Here is a 16881-nt window from a genome sequence, read left to right as displayed (position 1 = left end):
TGGTGGAATTTTATATATTTGAATCTAAAATTTAAATTACGATCCTTTTATTTCAATGAATTTTAAAAGGTGAGTGGATCTCTTTTTTAAAAATTTTGACTCGATAAAAAATGATTCAATTCACTTGGTTTTATTTAAAAAGAGTCTTCCCTTACTACGTGGACTAATGGATCTAGTTATACTGGATGTGATTCCATTAGCTCACAACACGAGACAACATTGCCTTTGAATATTTGACAAAACAAGAAAATAAGTGCATGATTAATTAATGCAACAGTAATAAATGACATACGTAGAATGGATGAAATATTCACATAATATGACAAATGAATAGACTAAAATAACGAAATATTAAAATAACAAAATCATGAATATTTATTTATTATTAAAATAATTTCACTATAATAACCTTTATTCAAAATGAAATATATCTTACATACTTTTTTAGAACCATAGAATATAAATAAATATTGAATAACCATAAAACATTAGTTTTATTCGAATAATCCTCATAAAGATAGCCCGAATTTTTAGAGGTCTTTCATAGGCTAATCGGACAAACAGAAAAGAGCTTCGTAAAATTCTAGAATACTAAAAAAAACATCTTTTGTTAAAAGATAAATATATATGTAATAAGGGAGATATACATATAAAAAGGTGACCTTTTAAAAAGAAAGTATATACGTATAGTATTATCTTACATACATACATATATACATATAATATCTAATATTTATAAATAAGTTAGAATATTATTTTAAAATGTAAAAAATATACATATATTAAAAGTATATGGACTAGAATGAAACAAATAAAAAAAGGAAATAGAAAATATAAATTTTCCACTGAAAAGAAAGACCAAATCCAACTAAGCAAAGATAATAAGGACTAAACGTGTAAATAACCTAAGCATTATATATATTTTTTTAAATTAAAGGGTCTCAATAAAAACCCCTTCTACCAACATATAGTTGGGATCCTACGAGGGGAAAATAGTACACATGAATCCATTGATCACATAGAAAACATATAGTTTGTTACTTCCGGTCTGATAAACTCGGGGTAATTCGAGCCAAAATAATAAGACACGTTGGATCGTAGAGCTGACATAGCAAGCGTATGCACCACTACGTTCGCTTTACGATTTACATACATATTAGAATAAAGGGGAAAATTAGTACATTTAGCACGAATCGACCCCATGTGAACTCCAAGCGTGGAAACATCCGCATCGAACCTATTGAATTTGTTAACCAAGACCAAGGAATCGAGCTAAAAAATGACAGTTGGCCACTCTTCCTCAACTACTAAATTAACTGCTACGGTGAGACCAAAGACTTCCGCAAGGCCAGCGTCAAAGCAACCAGCAGAGGTAACGGCTAGCCTGCCAAGAACTACGCCGTGGGAATCACGGGCAACCACACAATTATAAAATCAAAATGAACCAGTATCTAATGTGAGCAGGGATCAAAATGAAACTCAAATAAGATTAAGAGACAAAATCAGAAACTCAAAAAGCCTTGATTTGATAACTAAATTGTATTAAAATTAAAACTAGGAAGATCCATTACATAATAAGCTCAAATGACAAAACCACACAATTCCTAACCTATTTTAAAAGTAAAACGGCATGCTTTAATAAAAAATTAAAACTTTTTTTTTAGCTTAAACTAAAACCTAATCCTCTCCCTTTGTAACATCTCTGGCGTCGTTCACTCTCTCTGGGTCATCTGATCATGGATAATATCATTACTGCTTATGAACTATTGCATTCGTTTGTAAACATGAGAGAAGGTCGTCGAGGGTTTTTTGCTTTAAAAATTAGATATGAGCAAGGCGTACGATAGAGAATGACACTTCATTAGGGATGTAATGAGGAAGTTGGGTTTCTTTTCTACTTGGATAGATGTGCTAAAGCGATGTATTTACTCGACGACTTATTCAGTAGTACTGAATGGTGTGGTAGGTGAGAAGTTTGCCCCTCAGAAAGGTTTATGTTAAAGGGATCCACTTAATCCTTATTTGTTCTTATTATGTAGTAAAGGGCTAAAGGCTTATCCTCTCTAATTCAGAGGGCAGTTTCATTGGGTGAATTCAAAGGGGTAAGGATTAATAGGTAGGTTCTCAAGATCTCCCATCTTATTTTTTGTAGATGATACTCTTATCTTTGGAGAAGCTGCAGCCCATATGGCGATACAGGTACAAGAAATTCTCTCTCTATATGGGAGTAGTTCAGGGTAGTTGATCAATCTAGATAAATCTAGGATTTTTTCAGTTTGAACATTTTAGAGGAGAATCGTAGTGATGTGCATAGAATATTGGAGGTATCGAGCTCTTCAAATTTAGAGAAATACTTTGGTTTACCGACTTTTGTTGGGTGAAATAAAAAAAAGGTGTTTTTGCAAATTTGAGGGATAAATTTAAAACCAATTAGAAATTGGTGTGTTCGGGTGTTATCGTAAGGAGGTAAGGAGATCTTTATTAAATCAGTACTTCAAGCTATTCTAATGTATGCTATCAATTGGTTTATGTTCTCGAAAGGCTTTTGTAATGAGCTGGAGAGTATAATGGCTCGTTTTTTTGTGACAAAAATAAAATAAAAATGAGGCATCCACTGGTGTTCATGGAAAACTTTGAGAAATCTAAAAGATAACGATGGTTTGAAATTTAGGGATATGGCGAAATTTAACATTGCTTTATTGGCGAAATAGGGATGGAGATTGGTCATTAATATGCAGTCTTTAGTTAGTCGATTGCTTTGAGTGAAATATTATCCTTCTGGTACTTTTCAGATCTCCAGGTTTGGTTCGTCACCCCCTTGCATTTGGCAAAGCATTTAGAGTGAAAAGGGACTGTTAGAGAAGGGGTTCAGTTTGAGTGTAGGTTCGGGTAGCACTATGTCAGTTTGGAATGATTTCTGATTGCCAACTGAGAAACCAAGGCGAGTTCAGTCCCCACGAGATGATACAGTAGTGATGGTTGCAGATTTGATTGAAGAAGCTTTGAAGACGTGGAAGACTGATTTGGTAAATAAATTTTTAGCAACGAGGAAACGCAGTTAATTTCAACAATTCCTTCTTTTAAATATTATCAAGATGATCGGTTAGTTTGGGGTGATGAAAAGTCGAGGATTTTCTCTGTGCGGAGTGCTTATAGGTTGCTTCTCGATGAAACGAATGAGTACCCAACGGATGCTACAGTGTTTTGAAATATTTGGGCATGTGCATGTCAGCGTAAGATTGAAATCTAGATATTGAAATTCGCTCTTAATTACATCCTCACAATGTAAAATTATTCAATAAGCGCATAGCGAACAATTCATATTGTGTGAAATGTGCTACAGAGATAGAATTAGGAGTGCACATTGCTAAAGATTGTCGACAAGCTAAAACTGTTTGGAATTTGTTAGGTTATTATTGGCCCTGCTTTAGCCTTATGTGATTTCAAGGAGTGATTAGCTTGATTATTTTTGCATACTTCATCATTAAAACACCTTTAGATTCTAGTGACAGTTTGAGCTCTGTGGTTTGCTCGCAAAAAACAGTATCGTTAGGGATTAAGCACACTCAAAAAAAAGGAAGTTATCACCTTAGTTCGGGTCAAATGTTTGGACTTCTCTACTGCAAATTCCTATCTTCATTGTTCGCCTCAGCCCGTACTGGTCCACTGGAAACCTCCTATGGCACCGTCCATCAAAGAAAATTTTGATTCTCATTTCATGCATGACAGTAAGGAATCGTGGTCAGGAGTAGTTTTAAGAAACAGTGCATGATTCATACTAGGAGAATGCAGATGGTGCAGTAAAAACATTTTATCGGCATTTATGGCGGAAGCAGTGACGGTTGTGCATGCACTTACCTTTGTTGTAGATATGGATTTTGCGGATGTTGTTATAGAGGGTGATTATCGAACAATGATCAACAAGACATATGAGGAATCGAATATGTCTGAGATCAGCGCCTTAACGTCGAAGGCTCGGAGAGACTTTCCGTTCTTGTAGATCCAGGTCACTCATCAATCGAGGAACTCGACGGCTCACTTCTAACAGTGGCTGTTGAGTTCAGTGCGACGGATTGGTTCTGGGCAGAAGAAACTCCACGGTGTTGAAGTCCAGGCTTTGGAGGATAGAAGATTAATTGACCCTCCATAGCTTTGTCCTTCTTTGAAGATTTAGTTGTCCAGGCTCTATTTTGGGTTTTAGTTTTCCTTGCTTCGTTCATATCACCGATTCAATTTCCTTGAAAGAAAGAAAGTTAATTTATCATAATAGTTGATTTAGTGAGAAAGTTAACTTTACCAATAATTAGTTAATTTAGTGAGATGAGTCATTATGTCTTTTTAAGATTATGGTTTAAATCCTAAGTAACTGATATGTATTAGTCTCGGATATCATTGATTGATTAAAAAAAAAAAGGTCAACTTTTGTTATATGTTAATGCTTTTGAGAGAGTTTTCGTTATCGTTCTTCATTGTTAGTAAGCCCCACATTGCAGGGTGTATTTTCCAGACAATACGTATTGCTTTTGTTTCAATAATGCCTGGCGTTTCACTTTTAAAAAAATAATTAGATTTAATAATTATGAAATTTAATAATAGTTTTATAAAATTTAATTTTATATAATTTAGTGTTTTTTAATGCAATTTACCATTTTATTTATGGATAAAGTACATAAATGATTCTCCGATTATTAGATATACTTTTATTGAGTCTTCCAATAGTTAAAAATTATAAAATAGTCTACTAACTATACGCCATTATTTTTTAACTCTTCTAACTATTAAAAGTTACAAAATGGTCACTTGACTATTCATTGTATTCCAAATTCGTCATTTCTTTTAAAAAATTGATGGCAGTTTGAGTTGGAAGTTAACTTACTGACTGAGATATGATATAATATGAACTCAGAATCTAAAACGACTATTATCTCAGTCATCATGTTAATGTCCAACTCAAATTACGATTAATTTTTTGTAGGGCAAGTTTGGAGCACAATGAATATTGGATGATCATTTTGTAACTTTTAATAGTCATAGACTTAAAAAAGCAACATTCTATAATCAAGGGACTATTTTGTAACTTTTATTAGTTGAATGACTCAATAAAATAATACTCTATAGTTGAGGGATCATTTGTGTACTTTTCCCTTTATTTATTTATATAATGGTATGAAATTACCTACCAACCCATTTACCCAAGTGGGATTTCTTTTATCAAGCACATTCAGAAGCTTATCGCTCAACTTCTTCAACTCTCTCCTTATCTTATCGCTAGTCTTATTAGACCTCGTACCGGGAATTTTATTTACTTTCGGATTGTGTATTAGGGGTCAGCATTATCGGATATCAGATATTATCTGATTTAAATTTTCAGATATTCAAAAATTTCAGATACCTAAAGTAATAATTCATATCCGATTCGAAAAATCGAATATCCGAAATTTCGATCGAATATCTAAATATCCTGATCCGAAAATGATTTTTGTTAGAACAACAAATAAAATAAAAAAAAATGATAAAGGGGGCATAATAAGTTTTGTATGTACAAGAGATAAAAAAAACATAATGAATTGTATTTAGCTGAATTTCATTATGAATATTTTAATATGTACCTAAGAATTAAAGATAAGAAATGGCGAAACATATAAGTTCTTTTATTCTCTTCTGCATGATTACAGAAGCAAAAACATGTTTAGACTGCTCAATTGCAATAATTACACTAAAATTTGACGAAACCAGAAACAGAATTAGTTAAACCATGTGCATTGATTATTGTTTCTCAAACATTACAAGTAATACAAATTTGACGAAACCATAAATAAGAATCATTCGAATCAGCTAATTATAAAGATATATTGACAGTGAAATAATTATTCTCGCTAATCAGAATCCATTAAACAAGAACTCTGGAAATATAAAAGATTTCAACACAATTAGTTAAACCGAAACCAAATTAAGATTTGTTGCAAGCACTAAACTTTTCAAGAAAATAAAATTACAGTATTTGAGATTAAACAAATCTCAAGGGGAAATGGAGGCATTTGTAATATTTGGTGTTCATCATGCTTTTTATATGCAAAAGTTGAAACTTTGAATACCTAAAAAATTTTAGTAGTTAGATCTTACCCTATAGACAGATCCAAAACAACCTTCATCGAGCTTATGATGATTGTGGAAATTATTGGTAGCAACAACTAAAATCTCGAAAGAAAATGCTTTGAAGGGCGTCGAAAGCCGAGTAAGAGTGTAAGATAAATAACGAGGGGAAGGGGACGACGAAAAATAGATAAATGAAATGAAGGTTATCATGCACTTAACAGGCTAAAAGGAGGTGGAGCAGGCAAAGAGTTCAAATTGACTAATTGCTAGTCAAACAACTCTCTGGCACAAATGAACTTTCGCACTAGGGGAAATTAACTTGGGCACTAAAGTAATAAATAATACCCGCACTTCTGTGGGTTTGAAAGAATCCATATAACATAAACAGTTATGGGTTTGAAACATACTAATATAGCCCAATTTTTTTCGAGTTTTCGGATAATCTGAAATTGAATTTTTATCGATCCTATCCGATACGAAAATCCGGAAAAAAATTTCAGATACCCGATCCGAACTATCCGAAAATTAAAAACGGATCGAATATCCGAAATTTCGGATCGGATCAACGGATCAGATCAAATCGGTCGGATCGGATTTTTTTTACACCCCCTATTGTGTACCAGAAATTTAAATAGTATGATTTAATTTATTTAATATTTACATTTACAAGAATTTAAATTGCTAAGACATAATTTATAAGGAAAAGTTTTTGAAACACGTATTTTTCTTTAATCACAATTATATAAAAGATAAATATTGAGATGTAAATTCTATCTTTTCAATATTATTTCTCGAAAACAATTATTTAAATGAACTAAATTTTAAGTCAGATTCGATAGATTATTTAAAAGATAAATATTGAGATGTAAATTCTATCTTTTCAATATAAAAGATAAATATTTAAAAGATAAAAGGGTTATTCTTCTTTCTAAAATAATTTAGTTTCAACAATTATATTATATATATTATCGATTAATTAAAAAATTATTAACAAATATTATATTGTAATTATGTGTACTATTAAAAAAAAATTCTAATCTAAAAATTGAACCTCAGCAAAATAGTTTATTGAAGACCAAAGTGGAAAGTGAGGAATAGATAAGCTCATTCCAAGCATTGACACCAGTGGATGCAAATTTTCTTCTTCTTCTATTAAAATTTCGAGATAAATCATAATTTAGTCTCCACATTTGTTCACTTGGCATTAAATTTTCTTTATCTACAATGTTAATGAATGTAGTACATAACATATCTTATAGATTATCAACATATATAGTAACTCTGAATTGAATTTGTTTATTTTCTATATGGTAAAGTACACAAACAGTCTCTTGACTATGGCGCTACTTTATTAAGTTCATCGATTGTTAAAAGTTATAAGATGATCATTCGATATAGAGTGTTGTTTTGTTGAGTTTCTCGACTATTAAAAATTATAAAATGGTCACCTTACTATCAATTATGTTCAAAACTCATCATTTTCTGTTAAAAAATAAATGATATTTGAGTTGAATGTCAACATATTGACTGTAATATAATAAAATCTAATTATAGAATCTCAAACGACTATCATATTCCGGCTATCATGCTAACGTCAAACTTAAACAACCGTCAAATTTTTAACAAAAATGATGAATTTGGAACATAATGAATAGTCGAGTAACCATTTTTAACTTTTAATAGTTGAGAGACTCAACAAAACAACACTCTATAATTGGAGGATCATTTTATAACTTTTAGTAGTTGATAGACTTAATAAAATAGTAACTTATAGTCAAGTGACCATTTGTGTACTTTATCCATTTATGCATTATTACATAAATATCTTATATAGATTACAAACATATAGTCATTTTAAAATTAGAAAATTTATAAAAGTATAACATTTAAAATAGAAAATAAAACCAATAAAAACAAATATAGATATTTGTAGATAAAAATAGAAATAATAAATATATAAATTAAATATTAAAGTGAATTTTAAATAATAGTGTAGAAATGATGAACAAATTCATGACCAAAATGTGGCTTATTTCAAAATTCTCAATATTTTTATGGAATCTTGAAAAAGAAAATCTATATATGAAAAGAAGGTTTTCTAAAAATTTCCGACCCGCTCTCAGCTCTCTTCGCACATCCCCGCCGCCAAGATCCTCGTCTTTCTCCGGCTCCAATTTTAACCCTCTCCATCTCCTCTACTCAAGACATCTCTTGCCTTCAAGTTTACGTCAGATCAGGAATTCAAATAAGGTAATTTTCGAAACCCTAAACTTGTTTTGATTTGATTTTCACTCGGGCGTGATATTTCGAGCACAAATTTTGAGATTTTGAACTACTGTTTGAAACCCTGGTTCAGTAAAACCCTTAGAATGGAGGAAGAATCAGCTGCACTAGGGAAACGAAAATCACCTGAAAATGCAGATGTTACAGAGACCCCTAAGCAAGAATCTGCCTCGAAACGGAGAACAATAGCGCGGACATGTGTGCATGAGGTTGCAGTTCCCGGTGGGTACGTTTCAACTAAAGATGAATCCATTCACGGGACTCTCTCGAATCCAGCCTACAAGGGGGAAATGGCTAAAACTTATCCGTTTGAGCTTGATCCCTTTCAGAGTGTATCTGTAGCGTGCTTAGAAAGAAATGAGTCAGTTTTGGTCTCGGCACATACATCTGCTGGTAAAACAGCAGTCGCTGAGTATGCCATTGCCATGGCCTTCAGAGATAAGCAAAGGGTCATATACTTCACCATTGAAAGCTCTGAGTAACCAGAAGTACAGGGAGCTGCATCAAGAGTTCGAAGATGTGGGGTTGATGACTGGTGATGTTACCTTGTCGCCTAATGCTAGTTGTCTGGTCATGACCACAGAAATTCTTAGAGGGATGCTTTACAGGGGCTCAGAAATTTGAAGGAGGTTGCATGGGTTATTTTTGATGAAATTCATTATATGAAAGACAGGGAAAGAGGAGTTGTTTGGGAAGAGAGTATAATATTTTTGCCACCAGCAATAAAAATGGTTTTTCTTTCTGCGACAATGTCCAATGCCACAGAGTTCGCAGAGTGGATTTGTCATTTACACAAACAGCCTTGCCATGTGGTGTACACTGATTTCCGTCCAACTCCTTTGCAGCATTATGTTTTCCCCATGGGTGGGAGTGGATTGTACCTTGTGGTTGATGAGAATGAGCAATTTAGAGAGGACAATTTTATGAAGCTCCAGGATTCATTCGTAAAGCAGAGACCGGGTGATTTTAGCAAGAATAAAGATGGGAAGAGTGGTGGGAGAGCTGGCAAAGGTGGGAGTTCTTCAGGGGGTTCTGACATATACAAAATTGTAAAGGTGTTGCTTCTAGTTTTAGACGCTGCTCTTGATTGTTTTATTAAGATGCTTTTCATTATTGTTCAAAATATACTCTCTTGCTTTTCCTCTGCTTTATTATGCAATATGCATCCAAGTAGGAATGAATATCTAAATTTTTTTTATCTCTAAGTAATTTATATTGGGGACATAATCGATTCTAGAGCTGCAGGTAGTTCAAATGGAAGGGGATTTTTTCATGGGCATAATCTGCATGGTTAAAATCTTCTCAATTGGCAGACAATTTTTTACTTTCTTGAGGATTTGATTTTGACATAGTCACCTATTCTCTTCCTTCTGAAGCAAAGTTTTCAAGTATAAAAGGATGCTTCCTTCTCTTAAAATGTAAATTTCAATGATATGTTTCCATTTAGAAGTCCCAAAATGTTATAGTGGGGGATGCTGTCATTAATTTGCTTATGGATGTTGACATATGTTTGGTGCTAAGATGTAAACTGTGAAATGATTTCAAAAACTAATTTGTGAAGAGAAAAAAATGATGATTGCATAATTTTTTGCTGGGGGGAAATGGCTCCTGTAGTCATTGATTTTTACCCTGCAAAGTATGTGGTTAGAGAAGGGGAGAACAAAGGGAAAAAAGTGAAGTGGATGCTTGGTTTCCAAGAACCATGTATAGGATGAACGTTTTGAAATAATTTGATCACTTTTTTAAGTTTATGTTACTAATCATTTAGGATCTTTATGGTGGAGGTTGTGAGCCACTTTTAATAGAAGAATGCCTTGCCATATTCTGAACAATAGGAAAATCATGCTATTGGGGGTTATTATGTGCTGAGAAGTGAAAAATGCTCAGCGTGCAAATCTCTTGATGTCCTTCTTATGTCTATGATTTTGATGATCCTACCGTTGATATGCAATTAAACTTAACCATGGCAAAGTCTGATCCTTCAATATTTACCTTGCACATTTTGGATTGCAGTCTTTCCTAAATAATTCTTTCTTTTGATCATAGTAAAAAAAATAAATCAGAATTGGTACAAGGAGCTATAGACAGTTTATCCGTGTGCATGAGAAATGATGATATTAAATAATTAAACATGGTTAATAAAATTTTGGTCATCTATGCCTGCTGCTATTGTAACCATATTTTGTACATTATTACTTAATTGATTGTACTGTTTTGGAATTTCAGATGATTATGGAACGGAAGTTTCATCCAGTCATTGTTTTTAGCTTCAGTAGAAGAGAGTGCGAATATCATGCAATGTCTATGTCAAAGCTGGACTTTAACACGCAGGAGGAGAAGGATGATGTAGAACAAGTTTTCCGCAATGCAGTGCTTTGCTTGAATGAAGAAGATAGAAATCTGCCTGCCATTGAGTTAATGTTACCTCTGCTTATGAGAGGCATTGCTGTACATCATTCTGGTCTTCTTCCTGTTATCAAGGAATTGGTTGAGCTTCTCTTCCAAGAAGGCCTAATAAAGGCACTTTTTGCCACAGAAACTGTAAGATCATCACAAGGCATCCAACCATCAATCTTTCTTATATGCGCTTTTTAACTCTTCATTTCATTTATAGCTCAAAATATCAATGTTGAATATCTTCCATGATGATTTTTCTTTGATTCAGTTTGCAATGGGTTTAAATATGCCGGCCAAAACTGTTGTATTTACTTCTGTTAAGAAGTGGGACGGTGATAGCCATCGTTATATGGGATCTGGTGAGTATATCCAGGTGAGTGAATATTCTGTTACCTTTACTTTTAATCAATTGAGACTTTTTGAAGAAGCTGATGGTCATATACTTTGTTCTAAACCCTGTAGATGAGTGGAAGGGCAGGGCGCCGGGGCAAAGATGAACGTGGTATTTGTATTATCATGGTTGATGAGCAGGTAATTTTATGCCATGTTTTTATGTGCATTTGAGTTCTGCAATTATTCATCATTGTTTTACCGATTTTAGAAAGCCTTCCAAGATTCCCGTTTAATTTTGACCTCACAGGATTTCTTTTTGTGTATTGCCTTTTTCATTGTAAATTTATATGTGTTGAAGTACTGTCTTTTTGGATTAGAATCTCAGCTAGCAGTATGTTAGATACTCTTGCTGTATGTTTTAAAAGAAGAAAACAATTTTATGTTGCATCTTCTTTCAGATTTGTATGACGTTTTAATTTTGACCTTCCAGGATATCATGTTGTGTACTGCCTTTTTCACTGTAAATTTATATTTATTGAAGCACTTACTTTTGCAGTAGAACCTTCCAGGATTTAATGTTATGTACTGCCTTTTCCATTGTAAATGCATAATTGTTGGACTACTTCCTTTCTGGAGTGGAATCTTGGCTGGCATATATTGGATACTCTTGCTATTTGTTTTTAAAAGACAAAAATGTTCACATTGCCTCTGCTTACAGATGGAGATGAATACACTCAAGGACATGGTTCTGGGTAAACCAGCTCCTTTAGTCAGTACTTTCAGACTGAGCTACTATTCAATTTTGAATTTAATGAGCCGTGCAGAAGGGCAGATGACTGCGGAGCATGTGATAAGGAATTCATTCCACCAGTTTCAGTATGAGAAGGTCTCTGCTGAATTTTTGTCCTCTTTTGCATAAGCGTATTGGACGTACAATAACTTGTTGATCTTTATCTGTTTCAGACCTTGCCTGATATAGGGAAGAAGGTTTTGAAGCTGGAGCAGGAAGCTGCTTTGCTAGATGCTTCTGGAGAGGTAATCACATTCCCTTTTTAAACCTGTTTTGACAACTTTTTGAGTCAATACAAAGATTTATTTTTATGTGCAGGCTGAAGTAGCTGAATATCATAAACTAAAACTTGAATTCGCCCAATTAGAGAAGAAGTTAATGTCAGAAATTACTAGGCCTGAAAGAGTTCTTTATTATCTCGACACTGGACGGCTGGTATGTGCTTATTGTAGTGGTGTTGATTATTATTACTGTTTGCTCTTTAGTTTTTAAATATGTTGTACCACAGATGAGTCTATTGTTGCATATGTTTATGTATCATTTTATTCTTTCTTGTTATTAGTTGCTAGTTACGTCAAAGTTCCTTAAAATATACTTTTTCTGCCATAAACATCCATAAGAAAATTCTCTATGTAGCAAACATTTCAGTCAAAATTTTATATTTCTTTTGAAATGGAGTTGCCATTTCTTTAAGGTCATTATGCAACTCCTGTATAACACGAGTTAATTTAAAAACTGTACCATTTGTTTGTCCATCCCAATTAGGTATGGCTGCAAAGGAAATGCAGCTTGTCTTTATTTCCATTGGTCCACGTACGGATTCATATCAGGCTTTTCTTTTGTCAGAATTCTGATAAAAAAAATTATACCAATGTGTTATCACATCAAAATGAATGTTACTAAAATGACATCCGTGAATTAGGTTGCTTATTCGTGTTTGGAAAGATGAATTTGAGATACTGAATTTGGATTTAGTTTGTTAAATAAATTGTGGGAATGAATTGCCTACATCATGCACAATTTAGTTACGATGTAAATGACTATATTTTAAATTCGCAAATACCTGTAGTCATTTCAAATCCGTGAATTTGAAAACAATCATGAAGGTTATATTGCACATACTTGTACACAATTTATATTAATTTCAAAATCCAAGTCCCTTCTTTTAATTCCTATTTACCCCACACAAGTAATTTTCTTTGATTTAATAACATGTGGCAGACTGCTTTGAATAGAAATTATGTTTCAGTAACTAGATAAACAGCTTACAGCTCTGTGCTTTCTGGATGATTATTTTATGTAAATACATTAATTCTTGCATATTCTCAAGAATTATTTTATCCAGTTTGCCAGAAACTGAGCTTAGGTTTCAAATATTTTTCTGCCTGTTTTTGGCAGAAATAAATTTTTCGTAGTGTGCATGTGTGTGTATTTATAATAAATATACATCATGATTGCCATTAGTGTTCCCTGTCTCACGGTGTCCAGGTTGTTTAAATACATGGATCCATGCTTAAATACCATAACTTGCATAATGTGTCCTGCTATTAAGTGTAGATATACACATTATTTTTTCGGGTCACTTTATTTCATCTAACTTGGAGATGTACTGTTAATTTTTAATTTAGCAGTTTTGACACATGGATTAAACATTGATTTGCAGATCAAAGTAAGGGAAGGCAGTACAGATTGGGGTTGGGGAGTTGTAGTTAATGTTGTAAAAAGGACCCCGGCAGGATCAGGTACAGTGCTTGCACGTGGTGGTGGTTATATTGTGGATACATTACTTAACTGTTCACCTGGTTCAAGTGAGAATGGTGCACGACCAAAACCATGCCCACCCTGTCCAGGGGAGAAGGGTGAAATGCATGTGGTAAGTTGACACAGGATAGTTGCGGAATTTAAACTTCAGCTTGGTCCTTTGAAATTTCTGATCCTCTGACTTCATATGCTTTAGGTTCCTGTCCAGTTGCCTCTTATTTCGGCTCTGAGTAAAATTAAAGTATCCATACCTCCTGATCTTCGGCCACCTGAAGCCAGGCAGAGTTTATCACTTGCAGTGCAGGAGCTAGGAACTCGATTTCCGCAAGGCCTTCCAAAACTAAATCCTGTTACGGTAACTATTCATAGTATCAAGTTATAGTTGGGTGTTTATCCTAGTAAAACCAAGAGTTATATAATGCTGAAAACTTTTTCCTTTTAAGTTCATTGCTAATTGCTATTGATGGTTGCTAGTTGGAACTCCTGCACTTTGTTCCATGTTCTCATTCAAAAAGAAATTATCCAAGAATTCTCGATAATTAAAATCTTAATTAAAAATAAACTCTACCAAGTCTTGCAGTAAATAGATATAAATAAGTATTAACCTATCGTCATTGGAGAATCATACTTGCAAATTAGAATGAGGAAAGACACAACTAAGAACACAGGGAAACAGTAATAATTTATTTAAACTCAAAGTATGGCCCAGTTTGGCATTGTGGTTGAAAGCAATCACAATTGCAGACCCTTTGCTGCTTTAGAAAAAATTTAACTCAATTGGGATTTTAATTGAGATATCTTATCTAGTTTGCATTTTGTTAGTAGATAAGTATTTGGTAATTGAGATGAAATTCAATTTGATTGCAATGCCAAATGAGCTTTAAGATTCATTCGAACTAAAATGAAAATTGCCATAATTACCCTAGGGGCATATGTATCAGGAAAAAACTACAAGTGTCTACCTTGTACATAACAACAGGCACTAGCCTTTATTCATGAAAAGAGTGCGAAATTGCTAGCCCAAATTATTACGAATGTGAAATTAACAAAGCATCTGATTTCATGGTTGTATTCTCTGTAGTAGCTGTCACTTAACAAGTGTTTCCATGGTATTTTGTATCCATTCTACATTTTCACGCTTCATCGTTCTTTATTGCTTAAAAGTATGCTGTCTATTCCTATTCCCTTTGAGCATCATACATATTTAGTAGAAGCTCTTTAAATTTTAAATTTGTTCTGGTGAGATAACCTTGGGTAAGTAAAAATATTGTTAATTTATATTAATTTGCAGGACATGAAATTGAAGACCAGGAAATTGTTGAGTTAGTGAAACAAATTGAGGAACATGAAAAGAAGTTGTTTTCTCACCCACTCCACAAGGTTTGCCATACCACTTCGTATTTGGAATTCTGTTTCTATTGTTTCTATTAAAGAATAGGCTTGCATATAATAATAGATACTGGCATGTAGTTGTTTTAAGATATCTATTAGCTGTTACACTTATTCTACTTCATTCTTTGTAGTCTCAAGATGAGCATCAACTTAGATCTTTCCAGCGGAAGGCAGAGGTGAATCATGAGATTCAACAGCTCAAGTCAAAAATGCGTGATTCCCAGGTATTCCATTTGCCTTATTTATGTGGATGTCACATGACCTGCAGATTGGAGGATAGTTGTATTATATTTGGCTTGAAGCAGAAAAGGCAAAATGCTAAACTCCTCCTAAGTTTGCTCACTATTTTCAATTCATTTTAACACTTTGCTGAATTGATAATCTTAGTAGATATAAATTTAATCAAATGGTTCTTTCACATGAAAGAATCAATAATTAGTAAGTAATTGATTTTTTTAGTACACAACCGATGTGCAATTTGCTTTATTTATTTGTTGTTGTTTTTCTCGTCTCCATTTATCCCCAGCCACAGCGACCTCAATTAAAAATGCAGTCACCTGCTATTTGTTAATTACTTTTGTCAAGCCTTCATCATCTTCTTCTTCCAGAACCTTCCTTGCTGCTTCTACCGTTTTAGTTTTATCAGCTGTGGGCTCTGGCAGTCACAATAAGCCATGTCCAACGAATATGATACAGATTCCATATTAGTGTCGGTGTTCACTCATGTTGAGACAGGTGTGCTGTTCAAAATGTCAAGTCCAAGCAACAGAGTTCTTTCGTCCTGTCTTTCGTTGCCAAAAAAAGTTCTTCATGTGTCTTCTGTGTCTGTTTTGAGAGACCCATGTCTTGTCTGTGTCAGGGCCATGACCAATTTGCTTTTTCGTTTGGCATGTCACGCACATATCCAGGTGTGTTCATGTCGAACACCCACACGAGCCGATTTTCCATGTTGGTGCTTCTTAGTAATCTCAGAATAGCTTAAAGATGGTACTTTTTTTTCATGAACCTACAAACTTTGGTAACTGCACAAATTATACTTGTTATTCTATCTTGCCTGAACTAGGAGTTAAAAGAAAATAATATTTCCAACTTCAGAATAGCTGTGTACCAACTGCCCCTCTGTTTAAGATGCAGAAATTGACTATGTGCGGGTTTTTGTTCCCCCCCCCCCGGGCCAAAACCCCTACGATGCTCAGAATTGGATATCTTTTGTGACGCTCTTTACTGCTAACATCTCATGAATTTTGATTAAAGTTTCCTTTTCCTCTTGCAGCTTCAAAAATTCCGTGATGAACTTAGGAATCGTTCAAGGGTCCTGAAGAATTAGGTCATATTGATGCTGATGGTGTTGTTCAGTTGAAGGGCGGGCAGCCTGCTTGATAGACACTGGAGATGAACTGCTTGTAACAGAACTGATGTTTAATGGTGAGCTTGAACTACTGTTTCTCAATCGAATATGTCGTGCATATGATCTTGTGTTAGGAATGGTATTTTCCTTGCCAGGTTGGAGTGGTTCTATGTTAGAGTTTCATTTCACAGAAGGGCTGCTAACCCAAACCTTATTTGTTGGTTTCTTTTACAAAAGTGAAAAATACATGTTAGCTTTATAGGATTCTTATAACAGTTTAGTATCATCAAATTCGTTTTACAATGGAATTACTAATCAATCATATGCACCCCTTCTCAAGCCCCCCCCCTCCCCCACAAAAAAAAAAAAGTCTAGATGAGCCCAAATAATTGTAGCCTATGATTTTATGATCTTTTGCATGTTATAGGAGGTTAAATACACTTGCACCTGAACCTGTTTCTCTGTTTTTTTTTATAGGAAT

General features: G+C 33.8%; 1 pseudogene; it reads left to right on the top strand.

Annotated features, from left to right (window-relative positions):
* Positions 1 to 8358: 8358 nt before the first annotated feature.
* On the top strand, positions 8359 to 16662 carry LOC120181874 (annotated as a pseudogene).
* The last annotated feature ends 219 nt before the right edge of the window (positions 16663 to 16881 follow it).

The sequence above is a fragment of the Hibiscus syriacus genome, unplaced genomic scaffold (assembly GCF_006381635.1).
Source record: "Hibiscus syriacus cultivar Baekdansim isolate YM2019G1 unplaced genomic scaffold, ASM638163v2 tig00112542_pilon, whole genome shotgun sequence".
Lineage (NCBI taxonomy): Eukaryota > Viridiplantae > Streptophyta > Magnoliopsida > Malvales > Malvaceae > Hibiscus > Hibiscus syriacus.
Note: the sequence above shows the minus strand (reverse complement) of the source record. Positions and strands in the feature narration are given on the sequence as shown.